This window comes from Crocodylus siamensis, chromosome 8 (genome assembly GCF_052110815.1).
Source record: "Crocodylus siamensis isolate JL-2025a chromosome 8, ASM5211081v1, whole genome shotgun sequence".
In the NCBI taxonomy this organism is placed as follows: domain Eukaryota; kingdom Metazoa; phylum Chordata; order Crocodylia; family Crocodylidae; genus Crocodylus; species Crocodylus siamensis.
This window is the reverse complement of record NC_143402.1, coordinates 30,948,394-30,968,983: the sequence shown is the minus strand read 5'-3', so window position 1 is coordinate 30,968,983 and position 20,590 is coordinate 30,948,394. Positions and strand designations below refer to the sequence as shown.

Below are 20,590 nucleotides of genomic sequence, written 5' to 3'. Positions count from 1 at the left end.
CCCTCAAGACTGATAGAAATAAAATTTAATCTACCATTCCAGCTTTGTTTCATTTTGCTAGTGTACTTGTCACATCATTCTTCCATTTTACTTGGATGCTCCAATTTTAGAGTAGAATGCATTTAATTTATATTCAGCTGCTGTATGCAGTCCTAAGGACTGAACAAGCAGGCAGCTTAGAAGGAAAGCATAACTTGGATGTGACTTTACATGTCAAATAAATGTTAAATCCATGATAAAAGAGAAACTGAGTGGCACAGGTTTGTTGTTGACAAATTGATAAGCTTATGATACAGCTTATTTGCTGAAGAAGATGTGTAATTTATGGTATAAAGATTGGCTTCGGAACTAGGAGTATATTTAATTATACCCAATTGTGCTGCTGCTCACAAAGAGTGAAGTCAAATTCTACAAAATCCCTTTAGCTTGTGGAAACCCCAAAAAGATGATGCTATGGGATGGATCATCTTTTCATGTCCCTTATTGTCTTCCCATGGTGGTGTTTGGGGAAGATATACTCAGGATTAGAATTCATCTTTGGTTTTGTTGCTATGTTGTTTTTCCAATGGGTAATTATTATTATGCAAAACTATTCACTGGATTTTATTCCTGTCACCAGGTTGTCATTGCATTGGTTTTTTATATGCTGACCTGCATAATGAATATCGTTTCTATTTGATTTTGGTATTGTTAATATCGGTGTTAATTTCTCACTGAGGAAGGAGCTAGCAACTTCATTCCAGAACCTTGTAAAGTATGGAGAGGTCTGGGGACTTATTATAGGAGTATTCTATTCACTTTCAGATAGGCACATGCTGCATGTGGCTGTATGGTTTGGGGATTAGATAGGCTATTAAATTCTGGGAAGGGATTAGTACATTATGGCAAGGTGTTGGAATTGTTCTCAAAACTCTGAGGCTATAACGTGTTCAGAATTTTTCTAGAGACATATGAAAACCAAAATAACTTGGTTAAGATTTAAAAAAAAACAGTTTAGTCTGTAAATGTGTTCAAGATGCTTTATGAAAGATGGGGTTTGGGTTTCTCATGTTTCCATCCTCCACTCTAAAATGGATCCTCCCCATCATGTTATATAACTCATGATATGCTACAGTTTTTCCATTCTGTGATGGGAAACAATACACCATAAGAGCCACTGACCATGGGATGTCATGGGGATGAAGTCCAACTGGAGAGCTCACTCATAAACAAAAACAAAAACAAAACTAGAAATCTCAGGGGGCACTAGGAGGGGATGTCTGAATAGAAATAATCCTGTTTTGGACTGTAATATTTCAATTTTTTAATGAAAAATCTTTGGTTTCTGTTCATTCTTTGGTTTCTATCCATGGGAAATAGCTTCAAAAATATAAAAGTAAAAAGTGCTGCTTTCAATTGAAAAACAGAACCAAAGAAAACATTTCTAGTTTTCCCTAATCATGATTCTACTTTTCAAGGCTTTTCAGTGATTTTTATTCTATATGGTAATTTTATGAACAGTTAATTAGGAGGATGCTTGTCCACATAATCAGGTTTAACCTGCTACAGATGTTCTTGGTTTAATTTTCCTTTCTTAGTTTATGACGACTAATTAAGTAATGTGGATGTGATTTACCACATAAAGACTTACTATTCTATACCTAATAAAATGTGCTAGGGGGCAAGTCAGAACAATTTTACCCTCCTGCCCTTTCAGTATTACTTTACTGCCAGGTGGCATTTTAGGACACGTTGTTTTGGTTGGTTTATTTTCTTGGGTCATGCCAAGTTGCTTTTTGGGGGAAATTGTTGATGGCTTTGATTGAGAGTCATGGGTTTTTGGGTGGGGTTTGAGTTCAATAAGTAGTGCTGCCTGCCTCTCCTGCAAAGCCTCCCACTTTTTTCTGGGTGCTTGTTGCTTGTTTTACAGGATGCTGCTGGTTGGGGCAGGAAATCTTTTCATGCAAAGGTGTGTTGGCATCTGGGTAGCATGTACCCAGGCTACCCAGGCTAAAGCCTGAATGGAAGTATTACTACAGGAATTTTTATGTAAAACAGAAAGAATCCTGTGTCTCTTGCCATTTATATCCTTGTATCAAAAAGCAGGACTTTCCAAAGCTGAGAACCAGTTTAGGGGTGGCCTGGAGTTGTTATTGAGGTTGATTAGGATTTCTTGGGTACCAGGGATCCCCATGCCCAGGACAGCTTCTCCCAGAGTGGTGTTGGGGGGGGGGGGTGCAATCAGTCTACTCCAACTCCCCTTTCCCCTGCGATCACCACACAGTGCCAGCAGGAGCTAACACCCCCCCACCACACAGCAGGGGCATGGTGTGGGCTGAGGTGAATAAAGCAAAATCCCAGGCTCAATGAGAGGAATTTTCTTATCACTTAGTCTATTTTCATATCAATCTTTTCACCGCTGCATTGGCCTACAACCAGATCCCTTCAATATTTGTTCCCTCTTCTGGCCTCTGCCCCCAAAGCTTGTCCCTCTTCTCTGGTACTCCTGTTTCTCCTAAGCCTATTTTTGTCCCCAGCAGCTGTCCTTCTTTGACCACCCTTTGCTTGCCATTGCTCTGCCTGACAGTCATACTGCTGCCTCTTTCTGGGGGTCCAGGGGGCTGTGAATCAGGAGTGAGGGGCACCAGCTGGGCTGAAGGGGCAGGGGGCTGCATGTCAGGAGTGAGGGGCACCAGCTGGGCTGGGGGGGCTGCAGGTTAGCTAGGAATGAGAAGCACTGGCAAGGCTGGTGAGGCAGGGGGCTTCAGGTTGGGAGTGAGGGACACAGGCAGGGCTGGGGGGGGCAGTGGCTTGGCTGTAAAGCATGATCATGTTTTCTGTGTGATTGTTATATATTGTGCCTTCTGTAGGACTGGAGAGGACCATTTCCCATCCCCCCATAACCTTAATATTCCTCAACAGAACCTGTAAAACCAGTTGAGTGACTCTGGCCAAATTCTGGAGTGCGGACCCCCTTTGAATTGCTTGGTTTGCATTAACAGTGTTCCAAAGAAACTGCTTTTTGGCTGCAGCCCTGGCTGAAGGCACCAACAGGGCTGGGTGGCACGGGCTGCAAGTTGGGAGTGAAGGGCAGTGGCAGCGCTGGCGGGGGCAGGGGCTGCAGGTTGGGTGTGAGAGGTGCCCCAAAGCATAACACATCAGTGACCACACTCTTTTTGATTCAGCAATTTTTTTTTACTGTTATTTTCATACAGAGTCAGACATGGTTTCATCATGTTGTGCTGCAGAGTCCAAGTACCCCGGGTCTGCTTTTTGGGGGGAGACTTGTAATCTGAAAGTGCATTGTCCTATCAGCATTTCACAGTAACCCTATTTGCTTGTCAATTCTGGTTTCCCCACAGCTCAGGGTACAGGTCTCTCATCAGTCTGTGCTTTGAGGCAGACCTCCGAACCTGGCTTTCCTTTCCAGGAGTTTGAACAGACACCAGCCCAGTTCAATAAACCATTCTGTGATGTGACTGTTTAAGGGCCAGCAATATTCTTGTTTTCTTGTTGCTTACCCTGTTAGGAATAGAGGAAGCCATGCCCTCACAAACAGTCCACAGAGACAAATCCCCATTCCTGCATTACTTTCTGGTATAAGGCCTATTCCATGTTTAATTACACAGAGCTACCCGACCCATACCACATGCACCCAGTGCTACATGTTAGGGTTCTCTCCCAGTATTGGCAAAAGCCTGCTTAGCGGTGACTTGCACTTGGCAAGCCATGAACTTTATTTGCTCTTTTCATCAGTCAGCCCACCCACACACATTTCTGAGGTCCCAGGAACATTTCACTTGCAAAATTCCCTGCTTGACCCCACTCTGCTTGGGCCTGGGGTTGTGGGGGACCTCTGATCACAGTGAGTGGCCTGCTCTCACCATCCACTGTTTTGGGGTGCCCCAGGCCACATACTAGGGTTTTATCCCCAAATTTCTAACTGCCTGCCTCTACTGAAGGTCAAGGAAGAGCTGTACCACACAGCCCCCTTCTTCCCCCGCCCCCCGCCCCTGGTGGTGTGAGGCACGGACCCTTGGCTGGCAGTGACTGGCCTTCCCACCATCCACTGTTTGGGGGCAGCCAACACCAAGGCTACATGCTATGGTTCATGAGGCTGCAGTTTGTTCCTTTAATTGCCAGGTCCTTATTCCTGGTTCCCAGTTCCTTTTTCAAAACTAACCTATACCCAATAAAAGCTTCTTATTAGTGAATTACACATTCTTAAAGAGAGAGACTGTCATTAGCTATGCATATTTACCAAATAATATATAAATTAATATCTTGCTTTCACCATGCCTGTGTACCACTAGGGGAAACTCCTGGACACCTCTGGCCAGATTCTTGAGCGGCCTAAAGCGTGGCCTGATTGACAACCCTCCGTGCACACTGTAATAAGTATATGGGCTTGGAAAAGGCATTTCTTTTGGGCTAGGATTAGAGATGGAAATTCTTCTTAGGCCCCCCACACCATGACTCAGTGCTGCTGGGGGACGCTCCCAGACATCTCTGACTAGAGTCCTGCCTGGCCCAAAGTGGCTGCCAGGCTGCCAACTCACAGCCCCCCAGGGGCACTATACTGAGTATATGGGCTTGAATAAGGACCTGGTTTTTGGGCCTGGATGACAGCTGGATATCCTTCCCAGCCCAGTCCCATGGTCAGGGGTGTCCAAGAGAGTCCCCAGTGCCAGAGGCATAGTGTGGGTTAGCCCCAGCTCTGGGGTGTAATGGCCACATATAATAGTGCATGGGAAGGGCTGAGATACACCGCAGAGCTGGGTGCAATGGCCACATATAACATTTCATCACAGCCCTCATCATACACTGTTATATGTGGCCTTTACAATCCACAGCTAGATGCACCTAGGTCAGTCCTGGGTCAACACAGTTGTGTCTGGAGAGATGAGGAGACAGTACCATGGTCTTCTACTGTGGTCTGTGTCAGGGGGAGCTGACCTATCACCCAGGAACTGCCTGGGTGACCAGTGGGCTCACCCTAAAACCAGCACCACAGCAAGGCTGACAGACAAGGAGTGAAGCCCCAGGTGCACACCCCCCATTGGAAAGCCCTATGTGCTGCGTGGTGCCAAAGGGTGCAGGGGCAGTGCTAGGATGAGCAGCTCCCTTGTTACCCAGCAGTGTTGTCTTCTCCATTAATCCCCAAAGTCTGCAAGAGAGCAAGAGTGCCTATCTCAAATAGAACCAAGTTTTGGGGCTTTAAAATAGGCACTGTCAAATGGGGGGAGGGAGTGGGGGGGGAGCAAGAAAGACCAGAGAAAGACCAGGCTTAGCAATGGTTTGGTGGTCAGCTAGGTCAGGGTGCACCCCCAACTTCCTGTCGATGCCACTAGGGGACTGTCCCAAACAACTCTGACCACAGTCTTGCCTGGCCCAAGTACGGTTTGTGCATGCCAGGCTGCCAACTGACAGCCTCCCCATGCCTGCTCTACTAAGTATATGGACTCAAATAAGGAACTGGCTTTTAGGTAAAGATTACAGATTGAAATCCCTTCTGGACCATTTGACATCATATCAATGGAAAAGATCTATTAGTCTTATCCATCCCCCTTGCCAGCCCAAGGTTTTACATTGCTTTTAATATTTATTCTGGTGCTTCTGCCCACTCTGGTTTAAAATTTCTTTAGTAACTGATGTAGCAGATTATTCCACAGCCTAGATATTCTTGTATTTGGAAGGTTTTCTCTGTTATTCAACTCTTTTTCTCTTTTTATTTTCATCCCATTATTCCTAATTCCATCTGAAATAATTTATATCCAACCATATTCTTTTAATGCAGCAGTTACACAATGTATGTATCTCTTATGCTTTGGTTTAGCTGATCTAAACATACTCTCCTCTATTCTGGGTTGGCTCAGATATTTAATTATTTTTATTGTTCTTCTCTGAATTTTCTACAATTTAAATACATTTGAAATAGATATCATGGCAGGATAGAAACCATATTTTCATGTTTGAGCACCTGATAGAATGAGGTCTTAATTATCATTTGGGATTTTGATTGTTTGGCATTAAAATAAATGCAGAATGATAGTAGTAATAAAATATATCATCAGATATTCAAGGATACTTTTACTGATAATCACAGACAAAAAGGCAGCAATCAACAAACACAGATAGATAAGGTGCTTGAATACGCATGTCTAGTTGTATGCCCAGGTCTTGATTTTTATCCTACAGCAAATGAATCAGAAATTAAAATTGAATTGCATTGTGTAAAACACAAACATGAGATCTGAATAATGCCCCCACCTGCAAATATCTGGCAAGTATGCATGCACTGGTGATCTGCATTCACTTGGCTTGCACACTGCTTGCATAAAAATGCAGTTATATCATTCTGAAAATAATGTCTCTCCCATAGATGGTCTAAATCTTAGAACTGTAAGACTATTGTGCTTGAAATGGTACCAAGCCACATTGTCTGAGCTGGCACCAGGCATACTGTTATAGAAACTTACGATGCACTATGTCTGCACTGTATTTTCTGCAAGCACTGAAATAACTGAATTAGGCACTTGCCTCCATTGTGTTGCAGTGTCTGTGGCCAGGGTTCTCAACCTCTTTAAACTCACCTCTTGGAATATTCTAGGTCTTGGTTTTCACTCATTTCTTGACTACAGAAAAGTAATATAGGAATTTTTCTGTTACAGAGAATCCAGGAAAAACACAGAGCATCAGAATGTAATACTATGGTTTCTTATTTGAAATCTCTGGATTTATCTTGTGAATTACATCTGCATACCTAATGTTGCACGATCCCCTATGGTATCCTCAAAATGATGTCAAGGCACTCCATGGCTAAGTACATTTTTAAAAAAACCCAAGGAAGAATTGATCTTAGTTATGCCATTTTCTGTAAGTGGCAATGTTTGGATCGGTAGCAAACAGAACACACATTCACCCTTTGATGGGGTGGAAATCTTAAACCAGGTTCTGCCATTTTTAAACCAGTCTGTGTGTGCTGAATATATGTTCTGTTATACTAGTAAAAGTATAGGGCACCTACACATGTGCCTGGTGCCTGTTCTGATGCATGCTAATTAGTGCACATCGGAGATCACTTGATTAATTGAATCTGCTGGAGCATGCTAATTAGCACTATTATTTATGGATATATTGCTAATTTGCATGTTCCAGGAGCCTTGGCATCACATGTATTCAGCATCCCCGTACTTCAAAATAGCAGTAGGAGCACTTTAACTAAACCTTGTTGAATGAGTTTAGTTAAAGCACTCCTGTCACCATTTTGAAGCATGGGATATTAAATATATGAGATACTTTGGGTACTTTAATTAGAGTGGCTCTAGAGAGCTGTTCTAATTGAAGTGCCCCCTCCCCTACATCCCCACCTCCATCCCAGAGCATGTGTAAAGATGCTCATAATGTCTGAATCTAGACCAGAGTGTGCCATGGCACACTGGTTGAGATTCTCTGGTCTATAACTTATAACATCAGCAGCTGTCTTTTTTTTATTATTATTATTTAACTGCCTGTTGAAAATGGCTATTTCCTGTGTTGGAAGTATGCATGTATTGCATGGACAAGGGATGTATTTTGTAAGAACTCCACACTTGCTGATGCCTTGATAGAGAATCACTGCTCTACCACCCCTCTGCCTGGCAGTCTAAATTTTTCTACTTGTAGCCATTCCACTTTGGGTTGAAAGAGGAGGTCGGGAGCTTGGTTATTCCTGTTCATTCAATCCAAAACAACTCCTTATTGATCACTTTGTGTTTCTGTCTTACTTCCTCTTGTCTTATTTGGTTGTTTTTAGTAGCTGCCTTATTTCCTTCCCTGTTGTGTTTCCCTCCAGAAGAGTGTGTAGCTGTCCCATCATCTAAGGGACCTTGTTTCTAATTTTTCCTTATTGTGCTCTGCTTTTAATCAGTTTCACCCTAGTTGCTAATATGAATACAACCTTTTGATTCATAAAATAGGCTCTTAATTTGTCATTCCTGGCCATTAAAGAGTAACAGTGTATGGCTTGAATAAAAGCATTCCACTAGTGCTAGCAAGTTTATAGCTGAATTGTATTACCAGAGTCATAATAGAGAATTTTTCAAAAAGTGTTACTGACTTCTTAACAGACATGACAGCAAATAGTAGCATGGAACTTTGGTTTATCTTTAGTCTGGTATTTACATATTGCATTACTAGCAAGAGCTTTAAGTCAAAGTTAATTGTGATTTTTTAGTATTTTATGTGGCATATCCAATATTCAAATTGGATGTGCTCTTTTGATTTTGGAAGATAGGACAGTCCCCTCTCTTGAGGTGTGATGGAGTGAGATTTAACCTCAAGATTAGTTCTTAGGCAGTTTAATATGAACAAGCATTGGTAGGGACCTACTGAATTCATGGTGGAAGTGGGCTGCATGTCAGCTCCTTTAATCTTTGAGGTTCCCCTTCATGGCCCCCATTGCTGATTGGCTGAGGGGCCCTGATGGCACTGCTGCTTCCTGCTGACTAGCTGGGAGGCAAAATGGCACCATATTTAAAAATGTGATTTTCATCTCCCTGCCAATCAGGAATAAGCAGCAGGGCCCTTCCACCAATTGTCAGATGTGGGGAGGGGGGAATGTGGAGGAACCTGCAAGATTAAAGGAGCTGCCATGCAGCACAGTTCCATGGTGAATTCAGTAGCAGTGGTGGAATGTGGCTTTTAGCACTATTTTTTATGGATGCAGGGGCAGAAAAATGATAATACTCAGTATAAATTTGTTACTCTTCGCATCAGATTAAGGCCATTTTGCTTAAAACATGCTTAAAATTTAGAGACTATGACAAGATTGAAAAGAAATAATTTATTCTGTAACTCCACCTATAGGTTCATGCATGCCCAAGATAATGTTATTTTGATATTTTTCATTCAAAAAACATTACCAGCAATTCCATTTCATAGGCATCCTCTGCTCTCCCTCCCCCACAGCCCTCACTCCCTCATTAGGTAGAAGTCTTCCTACGTAATGTTTCATCATGCTTCTGGCAGCAAACAATATCTCATGCTTCAGAAATTAGTGCACAAACCCTCAGTGCCCCACTACGTGTAGTATACCACTCAGCACAACAGTTAGTAAATTCTCTGACAAATGAAGAACAGCTTTCTATTAGCACTTCTAGGCCTTCACTGTATATGGAAAAAAACCCACATAATTTGTCACGTATAGAAATTAAACCACAAATCATAAGCCTTTTCTAGTTAAATAGATCTGCTGTTGAATTTGAATTGATTGTCACTGTCAATCACTTTTTATGGGGAGATTTAGCATTATTCTTAGCACAATTCAATATTTTTTATGTATAAGCATCCAGTACAATTGAAATTCTATTGAAGTAGCTTAGAAAGGGAACACTGACTCTGGGAGAACATGTGAAATGTTTACTGCTGTAGGAGTTTTTTTCTCCTCTCTTCATATGCAAAAGCTTATCCAGTTATTCAGTCATAAATCTATTCTTTCTGCAGAGCTTTAAGATAGTGAATGCATATCAGTCACAGATTGAAGAACTTTGTCTTTTATGGATTTTTTTCAACAATTCCATCACTGCAATTTGAGGTTCTATTGTCTTTCACTTCATCCTTTCCCTCATAACATACATTCCTAAGAGGCTTTGTAAGAAAAACAAATATTAAAACTACTTAAGTATATGGGTCTGGCATGTTACCTCTCATATGATTACGGGATTGTGTTTTACAAATGTTTCCTATATTTGTGACAGCTTAGGAAAAATCAGCCTCATTCCATATTTATCCACTGAAATTTTGTGCTTCTATTGCCAATACTGCTAACCTTACTTTTTGGGATAAGAAAAAAGGTCTGTCAGTGAAAGTAGCATAGAGATGTTTTACTTTTTCATATTCAGAGATCGTCACGTACATTTTTAGACCAAATTCCCTTTAGTTTAGACCAACAGAGCAACAAACAAGAAAGAACTAAAATTCCCTTGAGATAGACATAGGGAGAGACAACACAGAGTGTATGCTCCCCTGTCTATACTGAGCTCTGTGTAAAAATACTGCTTAATGAACTCTGCATATAAAGATAATACTATCGTGGGCCAAAGAAATCATTCTACCATGGTTAAACTTTCAAACAGCAGAAAAACAAGTGTCTACCCAAGTAATGTTGTCAGTGACTCTGGATGCCTTACAATACGATCTGGTCACAAAAACTGCTCAGCTTTTCATTTTATTCACTTTGGTCTAAACACCACTGAAGTCAATAAAAAAGACTCATATGAAGTTCAGAGCATTTTGAAGCAGCCACTTCAAGAATAATTATACAGTATAGTTGGATTTACCTAGAAAATTTCATTCAGATTAATTACCTACTGCTGCTTTGACAAAGTGATCCAAAATATAACCTAGGAAGTTATGTAGGGGTGATATTGTAGCAATGGTGGTCCAGAAATTATGCAAGAGACAAGGATTGTTATAGATTAAAATCTTTATTTGATCAACTGTATAGTTGGGATAAACCTAGACAAGCTTTCAAATATGAAGCATTCTTTACCAGGTGACCTGGCACCTAGCATTAGGTGACCCGATGAAGAATGCTTTGCATTCAAAAGTTATTCTAAGGCTGTGTACACACATTCAGATAATCTGGGGCAATTCTTTATGTTTGTTCTCCTGATACAGAAACTTACCCAGAGCTGTATGTACACACATTTGAGTACTGAAGCCCTGAGGAGTGGAAAGCTGACACTGTGTAGCTGAGAGCAAGGGGACGGTTGTGGTGGTGAGGAGTGAGGTGGAAGAAATGACGACCCATGCGTGCACTTCACTATGGTCTGTAGGTTTCTTTATTCTGCCTGGTGACAGATGGCAGCAGTACATAGGGAAGCCCTGATTGTCTGCCCCAGGCTGCCTGGGCAGTCTGTGTTTCTCTTCAGCACAATGCAGGAATTGTGAAAGGAGTGTGTTCTGGTCCTTGCTGGAACAGCAGAATCCAGAGTGACATACTGTTTCCCTGGAGTTGGAGGGGTTTGCTGGAAGACTATGTTCTCTTCTGAGAGAATCCATGGCACGTGTGGTGGGCCAGTAGAGGGTGCTCTTGCGTTAAGCCACTCACCTCACTGTGCCTGACCACCCTCCAGGCTCCGAGTGCCTCCCTAGGGATGCCTCACATCTGGCTGACCCCCTTCCTGGAGCAACACGCTAGCCTGGGGGTAATGTAAGATGCCACCACCCCGAGAAGGGACTCTCTTGGGCCTGTGTCCTCGGGGAGACACAGTCCTAATAGCCCTATGGGGACTTGACCCAGTACAGGCACTTGGGGTACTTCCCCAAGTTGGGGGCCAAAAAAGAAAGTCCCTCTTAGTCCACAGACCTAAGGGGCCTCTCAGGCATAGTTTATACCCACCCTTCAATAAGTCTCCTACACCGGTCACAAGGGAGAACTTTATTGATTACAGGGGTAGGGTGAAAATAGGATACAAGATACAGCAATATCATAGAAATCCCATAGAGCAAACAGTGTGGCTGAGGTAGCCTTTTGATCACACATCTGAGTTACTGCAAGCTATATATCTAATCAGATCTTGAGTAGCTTGCTCACAAGCATCATCCTGAGGCTGTTGGAGATGCCCTCTGGGGGCAGGCTGTTCCTTGCTCATGAGTTATGGGGGAGAGAGCCAGTTTCAGATGGTAAAGCTCCTCTCTAAGTCTGAGTCCCCCACATGGCTTTTGCCCCTTCCTCCTGGGCAGTCTTAACTTATATAGCCCCTGTGATCTCATTCACCTGGTCCAATGGAGGCCAGCACCTGTTGGCTGTCAGCCAACCAATTTGAAATACATCACTAGTTGCCGGGCAGACTCTAGCCCACCAGGAAGAAGCCCCTCACCCCGGTAGCTCATACCAGTCATGTAGGCAGAGGGAACAGGTTTCCCCCCTCCCTCAGGAATGCAGCCAGCTCCAGTTACCTAAAGAGATAGGGTAAAGGTGTGTCTCCTCTGCTAGGCCCATCCTAATCAAATTGTCACAGCACAGAGATTTTGGGGAGAAACAAAGGTGGCTTCCTGCCACAGCATGTATAGATACCATCTGGGGATGATTTACACAGATTGTTCCCAGGTTATTCTCCTAGAACAGCCATTTTCACTCTTGGAGAAAAAGATTGAACATCTGTACATTCATGGTTTCTGCTGGGAGAATGACTCCCAGGAGAAAATCAATGTCTTTATAAGGCCTAAATCCTTCCCAGGAATGGAGTTTGTCCTCCAATACAAGATATCCTCCACAGTAATCCTCGCCTACCCTAAAAGTCCTAATTTTGGTTTATCTTTAACATGAAAGTCAGGGACAAGCCATCTCCATATTCTAATGGATTGCTTTGTTTTACTCAAAATGGCTTGATTTCTAATTTTTAGATTTCTAGTTTGTTAATCCCTCTAGATTTATTGGCAGTAAAATGTCTGTAAATTATACCAATTCTAGTATCTAGAAAAAAATTGTTTGTGGTCTCTCTAACCTATGAAAAATCACTGAGGTGCTGACATACAGCTGTCCAAAATTCAGGGATTCTCATTGACAGGAAATTTTCTTACTTAAAAATCTGTTTTTTGTCTGCACGACACTACAATCCTAACTTTTGATAATTTCCTGTAAATTGGAACATAGTGAAATGAAAAATGCTTTCCAGACCCTGCAAACAACTCAATAAAACTAGCATTCACATCAATTTCACCATGCTAACAATAGAATAATTTGCTTTACTGTAAAATTTCCCATAACTCAGAGGTTCAAGCTTGTTCATAATTCAGGTAAAATTTGTGATATTATGATCCTATTACTCAGATGCCAGTAATCCAGGATATTTGATCTGAACTGTATGAATTCAGATACTAATATTCAGGAACAATTAACATGGTAGCATTTGCATTTATAAATAGCACATCCGTTTCAACTGAGACTATATTACAACTAGCCTTTTTTTTTTTACTTACGCGAGTTTGTATCAGAGGGCTTAGTTATATTTGATTTTTGAAAGCTGTAATAAACTCCATACTATTTTTTGTTTCCAAACAAAACAATTGGTTAATCCTGACATGAAAAAGTAATCCTACTGGAAGCTACCCTTCCTTCTCTTTACCATATGTGTTTTAAATAAATAAAACTTTCTTCTTTTAAATTAAAAAAAAATTACAAAAGGATGTAAGGTGGCATTCTGTCCCTTCCGTGTTGTCTCGGTGTCCAATATTGGTCATCTGCTTGGCCTTTTCCATCTTCTAAGGTAAAAAATACTTCATAGGCACAGGTAGGATTTCTAATTCTGATGGCATAGCCTTTGCACCTATATAGTCACCTACATGTGTAGAACGGGCACATGAACTGACAAAAAAATGCTGGATGGTGTTGCAGGATGAAGAAGAAAGTAATTCTTCAGATGGATATCCTTTCTTCTGGATGTTTTAAGCAGTCTATGTCACTATTTTGGAATATCTTGAATAATATAATGTGTACTTCCCAAATTGTTTTACATTTTTCCTGCACATTTAAAACACACAAACGCTCATACTTGTGAAGATTCCTAGAGAAAGTGTGTCATTAAAAATATTAAGGTGAATGAACAGTTCAGCGCAGCCCAGCAGAAATTCACAAATTATCTTATACTTAATTAAAATGAGAAACCTTTAAAAAAAGAATACGCTATTTCAGAAATGAGCAGTTAAGGGATGGGTCCAGTTCCCCACTGCCATATAATACTTGAGCATTACGACTTTTAATCCCATCCAGGTTTAACTTTGTGCTATAATAATTTCCAAACTATCAAAATAGCAAGCTATCAGGAGATAGGAAAATCTCTTTTCAATTCCAGTGATCCATTTCCAATATAATTTAATATAACCTTAATGTGGTCTGCAATAGTATTCCCTATGAAAAACCTGCATATATTAGTTGCTATACAGTCTCCCTAAATTGTCAGTAACATGTACTTGCAAGGCCTACAACACCATATAATCAAGATATTTGATAGCATAAAATAGATCAATCATTTTAATGCTATCCATTGAAATATTATCTTATTCTACCACCACAATTGCAGTATAAGAGACCCTTTATAACCCTCTCATAACTCAGAGTACAGTGGAACAATATTCCTTTCAGAATCTTTATTTCACATTTCATGAACAATCTATAAAATCAGCAATGTATATTTGACGGGATTATTCCACAACAGAACAAAAAAAGAGGACAAATTTAAGTTGGCTATAGGTTTGTTGGGATAATGCTGAATAATGAAGAGTAATAGGAGAGTGGAGAATAACTAATACATTACAAACATTATTATATTTGTAGTTGGGAGCAATCTTAATAAATAAATAAGACTAAAAAGGATGACAAGAGGTCATTTAGGTCAACAGTATGCTTAATGTAGGATCATCCCTGTGTAAACTATCCCAAAACAAGTGTTTTCCTAATCTGCACTTACAAACTTCCAGCAATAGAGAGTCTACAACTTCTTCAGGAATTTTTTCCTAGTGTTTATTTACCTTCATAGGTAGAAAATTATCTCTAATATAAACATTATATATCCCTTGCTGCCATTGAAGTGTATTACTACTTTTCTTGCCCCCTGTTGACCCAGAGAACGATTGAATGTCATCCTTTTTGTGTTTGGAGACAGGCATTAAATCCCTCTAAGTCTTCTCTTCTTTAGACTAAGTAATTCCATATAAGTTCTTACATCCATACTTCATAAACTGTGGTTTCTGGATGTCTAATATTTTTTGTTATATTCTACTGGACTCTCCCCAATTTGCCCTCTTCCTCCCTAAAAGTTTGTTACCCAAATCTGGACATAAAATTCTGTTTATGCTCCTACCAGTATCTTTCCAGGCCTTTATTAGACTGGCCAGTCTGTAATTCCCTGGGTCTTTCTTCTTCTCTTTTTAAAAGTCCTTTTTCAATTTTCTATTCCCTTACCATGAGTTCTCAAAGATGACAGCAAATAGCTTTGCAATTACTTGAGCCAATTCCTCTAGTACTCAAGGGCAAATCTCATAGTGCTTGCTAATTTAAAAAATATCTAGTTTATCTAAGGTCCCTGACATACATTACATTTATTGTGTAATTAATTGGTTAATTGCGTAATACATACTACATATGCAAAGTAAAAACGGCTAACAAGCTATAGCAATGGCCAATGAGTTGCAAAGATATTTGACAAAGGTAGAAGCTAGTTTCTGTCAAGCTTGAAATCTCCTCTGTATTGGTGGGGAAAGGGGCATAGCCCTAAACCTGGAATCTCTTGAGTGTACAGTATCAATCTTTTACAGAAGCAGGACATTGGCTGCCTTGGCCCCTTACTTTGCCTGTGTCAATTTAGGGTGTTATGTCTTGTGTTGTGTTAGAGTTGATCAGTGTTTTGCTAAGAAGTAAGATTATAGATTTGTATAGGATGGCTGGATAGAGATGGGTAGCTCTCAGGGGCTACATAACCTTTGGAGGTCCCTGCCAGCCTTACTTCTCAGTGATTATATGTAGCATGTCACACATAGGGTGATGGTTTTTGGCCAGGTCCTCTGGCATCTCAGGGTAGATTGTTCTCATTCTCTGTCTCTCCCTCCTTGCAAGGGACTCTCTTGACTCAGTTAATTCTGATGCCCCAGGATGCAGAAATAGGAGATGGCATGACTCACTGTCCCTCCTCCCTTTCTTCAGCCATCCTGAACTCTGCTTTAAGAAGCCATTAGCACCTCTTGGTGAAAGCCAAGGTGTAAATAAACCCTGAAGTGAAATGCTTTACTTGTCTGACACAGAAAAAAGATGGGGTAGGGATTTTTTCCTCCAGAAACCCTGGGGGCAGGACAAGCACATACAAATAAGCACCTCAGAAGTTCCCTGGAGGGTTTGAGTTTTCTGTTGCCCCTCTGCCCCTGATCTCCCAGTTGCCTGGCCCTTTGCGTGGGTATCCCCAGATCCACACAAGAGTTGGGGGAAGCAACTCCTTTACCTGGGAGGTAACAAGAACAGGACCATACTGGGTCAGATAAATGCTCAGTATCCTGTTTCTGATGGGGATTCTGGCTGCATTTCTCCCCACACCTTTTTGTTATGTACCTTTTTGTCCATGGCCCCACAAAGTCCCAGAACCTCCCGGTCAGGCTCCTGCTGGCTCTGGCCAAGCTGGCTATCTATAAGACCAGGAAGGAGGCTCTGGCTGGGGAGAATGTAGTCAAGTGTGGAGCTGTCTTCTTGTCACTCCTTTGCTCACATCTCGGGGCAGAGTTTCGCTATTTGGCATCTACAGGCTCCCTCGACTTATTCAGGGGGCAGTGTGCAATGACCGGCGAGCTCTGCTCAGTGACCCTGTGACCTCACTCCCTTTCCTGTTTTCTTTTTTGTTGTCCCAAGTATTCAGTTAATGTGTCTTCAGTGGCCTCTCTTCTTAAGGGAGGCTTAAAGTTTTCCATGATGGGCCAAGGCCTATGACTCTAAGGCATTTCAAATAGGCCTGTTTCTGATGGTGGCAGAAGTGGATGGTGTACAGGGGGAGCACTGATATTTCTAGAGTGATCTATGCCCTCTTCAATACCCTCTCTGGTCCAGTAGATTTTTCATTCCCATCACAGATGAAGAGAAGGACGACAGCTCCTGCCAAGAGCTCTCCAGCTCCCCTTGCTGATGAGCTCTGACAGAGAAAGTTCCCATGATATTTTTTCCACCTCTGTCCTTTGAACGAGAAGCAGGTCACATGCTGTGGCAGTTTCCATCAAGTGGTATCACCTGTTCTTTGATGGAAATAATGTCTGCCATGAGCTGAAATAAACTTTACTTTGTTCTTTCCACTTTCTTTGATGCTAATTGTGTGAAGCATCTAATAGTTGACCTTTTTTGTACAGAGTGAAGTAAACAACAAAAAGGGGAATTAAACACTTCAATATTCTAACACAGTAAATGCACCTCATCATTCTTAGCTTCCAGTTCAGTAAGGAACCTATATTTTCTTTATCTTTCTTAGTCTTTCTAAAGTATTTATAGAATGCTTTCCCCCCCACACTTCTTAGTTTCCTTGTTAACTATATCTCTGTTTCTAAGGTGCTACTTTGCCCTACTGTCTACTTTTCCAATTTTGTCTCTATGCTTGAGCTATGTTTAATAATATGGTCAGGGTTTTACTTTTTGTGAGATTCATTTTCAGTTGTAGATCATTGAAGAGCTTGTCAGCTGAACAGACTTATTAAAATAATTACAACAGTATTTCTGAAAATGTAGTGACTCCTCTGAAACAGCACCCTTTTAACAGTGTTGTGGCCAGGTGGGGGTGAATAATGAAATCTCTCTCCTTGGGGCTCACCTGCCATGCTTTCGAATGATGGAAGAATAAGAAGTTAATTCCCCAACAAGAGACGGTGTAGTAAATCATCCTGCAAGCAGCATAAAAGAAAATTGGTTTATTAATGAATTGCCCACAGGTTGTGAAGAACCCCGGCTGTTCTCACAGCTCATGGTCTTTCTTTTGCCCTCCACCACTGTGCAGCCCACTCCCCTGAGCCAGTCAGCTCGACTCTAGTCCCACTGTCTTTTCTCTCTCTTGCTGGTACCAAGGGATCCTTTCTCCATGGGACCCCCTCTTGGCTGGTAAGTTTTTCCTTTCTCCCTCACCTCCTTGCTTCACTGGTCACCGTTGTTACCTCCACCTGGTCAGACAGTCTTATATGCAAGTTGTTCCGCTGCTGGGTTGGTTGCTTCTGACGTCCCCGCTGAATCTCTGCACACCGTGCCCCAGGGGGCAAAGGAAAACCCTCTGCTGTGGACTTAAATAGCTGCTGGCTCCTAATCAGTCAACATTCACCCTGGGTGTAACCCCCTTCCCAACTGTGTTTACTAAGTAATTTATTTTGTCATGGCCCTGACCGGACTCTCCCCGTTACTTGCAACTTTGTAACATCAGAGGAACGGGGGTGTCCTTGCCCTGTTAGAAGTATGTTCTTGACTTGGGATGACTTGATCATTCATACTCCCTTATCTGTTGAAACACAACATTCTGAATGTTCCCATGTTCTCATATTTCACTGTTTTTCCTTTGACATCCTCAGTCAAAACTCACCAAATATACAGTGAATACAGGCTGCTGACAGATGTTTAAAAAAATGGTGCTTTACTTTAAATTCAGATCATTCCTGGGCTGAGCCCAGTATATGCCCAGAAGTTAGTTGGACCCAACTTGCCCAACTTCTGTATAGATCAGGTGCTTTACTAAGACTTTTTTGGTGCTTTTATCTAATAGCTGATTGACTCAGCTTTAGATAACAATGCCAAAAAGCACGGTTGAAGCATGCAGTATATGCAGACACTACAAAGCTGAGCCAAAATAACATGCTGATGCTTTTGGTAAAGCCTGAGTTTTTTCTTTTATGCTTATACACGTGTATAATGTCTGCAGGCAGCCAGTGTTTAGCCTAAGTTGATACTGTGTACTAATAAAAATCAAAACCAGTTAAGTAGGGTTACCAATGTCAGCGTCTTCTGGAGAAAATCAAAGTCTCCATAGATCTTGCACTAAGTTGTGCTGTGCCCAAAGGAAAAACTAACTTTATCCTTGCAGAATCTAGCAATGGTAATCACCCTGTGCCTGCCTGCCACATCTTGTTGTTACTTCTGGGTATCTGGAGGTGTTCCCTTTTTGAGAATTCACTTTAAAGATATATGAGGCTTGTCTCCTCTGGGGCTCTAACCTCCCCTTACACCCAAGCCAAACACCAACCAGATGTTCTGGTATGGCAGTTCATATTAGCCACCAACAGATATTCTATTTCTTTGTTGGTCTTTACTTTTCTTTAGCTCAGCATCTCCTTCAATGCTATTTTTCAGATGGAAAATGTCCGGGTGAACCCCGAAATAGGTCCGTTCATGGTTATGACTGACAGAAAATGGTAACTGCCAGCAGACATACAAGTTAAGTAAGTATTGAATGGTCTCAAGTTTCTGGGATGCTAGACACTTTCTATTCTTTTTCTGTCTTCTTTCTTTTTTACTATGAAATCAGTTCTTCCCCAGACTCTGAGAACACTCCTCAGTGAAATCAGTCCTGGGTATAAACTGGCATCCCAAAGAAAGCAAAAGTAAAAACCATGAGAAAATATATATACCCCATGGTTAAGCAATGTGTTTACTTACAGCTGCCTGCAATTCTTACTCTGTTCAAGGCCTCCCTTCCCCTAGAGGGTTCGCCTTTGTTCAGTGTTTTCCTCTCTAAGTTACTTGGTAATATATCAAACACAAGGAGAAAAAGATGGGAAAAAAACAATCTTTCTTCAGTGAAACTGTCTCCAGTGTTACTCTCTGTCCCTCCCACTCACCGCAGATAGACCTTGCAGCACATCTTCTGAAGCTAAAGCTCCTCTGAGCTCAGGGATTGTCTCTCCCTCTCTTCCCCTCCTCCAGAGCCTTCCCCTTGCTGATCCCACTGCAGGTCAGACCACACCATTGTTTACACTCCCTCTTCTCTTCCCCAGGGCTCACCTCCATAGAAGGGCATCAGATTTTGTGGATGCCAAACTGGAAGGACTGGAAGCTCCTGACATGGCTTTCTGGTGGCTGCATTTCTCCTTCTGTCTGGATTCCTGTCAGTCCAGTAAGTACCTTTGTTCTCTTTGGGGTTTTTTTTAAATCTGAAGAGGTGGGGAAGCCTTTTTACAACCATATTTCCAGTTCCAAAAAAGAAGATTCCTGTCAGGGGGATACCTCTCTCCCAACCCACACCTCCCTGGTTATGCCAGGCCCCTCACTCCCAACCTGCAGCCCCCTGTCCCTGCTGCTGCCCCTCACACCTTGGGCCTGCCAGTGTCCCTTACTCGTGACCCACAGTCCCTTGGCCCCCTGGGCTGTGCTGCTGGCACTCATTCCTGGGCCACAGCCCAGCCCCAGTACAGGCTGCAGGGAAGAAGAGGGGAGGCCTGTGGCACCCCCTGCCCTGGGCTGGGGCTCAAGAGCCATGCCAGGTGGCCTGCCCACACCCCATGCTCCACCCCACTCCAGGGAGCATCTTCTGGGGCTGCCCTTCCTATGCAAGCATGGGCACTGACATGCCCATTCCCTCCAAACACCCCTGCCACATATACACCCTGGACAGTCCCCACGCCCTGGCCCTCTCAACCCGCTCCCCATAGACTTACCTGCAACTAGCTGCTGAGGTTGCTCCCACCACCCTGCCTGGTTGGATGCTGGCCATGTGCATGTGCACACACACATATGATACTCCCTGCCTCCAACCATCCTTCTCTTGTTCTCACCAGTGGAGCAGAGCAGAATCCCAGACATTTGTTCAGATTTCAAAAAACTGCCCAAATGAAGATTGGAGGATTCAAAAAAGGACATGTCTCGGATAACCTGGATGTATGGTAACCCTAAATTAAGACATCTTTGAGTCCTTACATAGCATCTTAACCACTTTGAACTTTAGAATGTGTTGCCTGGATGATTCGGGTAGATAAAACCCATGTAGACTAGGGTGTGAAACACATGTAGACTAGGGGTGTGAAACATATGACCCATCAATTGAATCCAACCCACAGAGCTGTATGATCCAGCTCATGGGTTTTGCTGGATTGACCCCATGCATTGAACCCAGCCCTGTGCACTGTG

General features: G+C 42.3%; 1 long non-coding RNA gene across 1 annotated transcript in view; it reads left to right on the top strand.

The window, feature by feature from the left end:
* Positions 1-19,572, top strand: part of LOC149858254 (uncharacterized) — an 86,601-nt gene extending 67,029 nt beyond the window's left edge. Inside the window, exons 2-3 of the long non-coding RNA XR_016443965.1 lie at positions 18,818-18,906; positions 19,462-19,572. This is a non-coding gene — a long non-coding RNA (uncharacterized LOC149858254). The remainder of the gene's footprint in view (positions 1-18,817; positions 18,907-19,461) is intronic.
* The last annotated feature ends 1,018 nt before the right edge of the window (positions 19,573-20,590 follow it).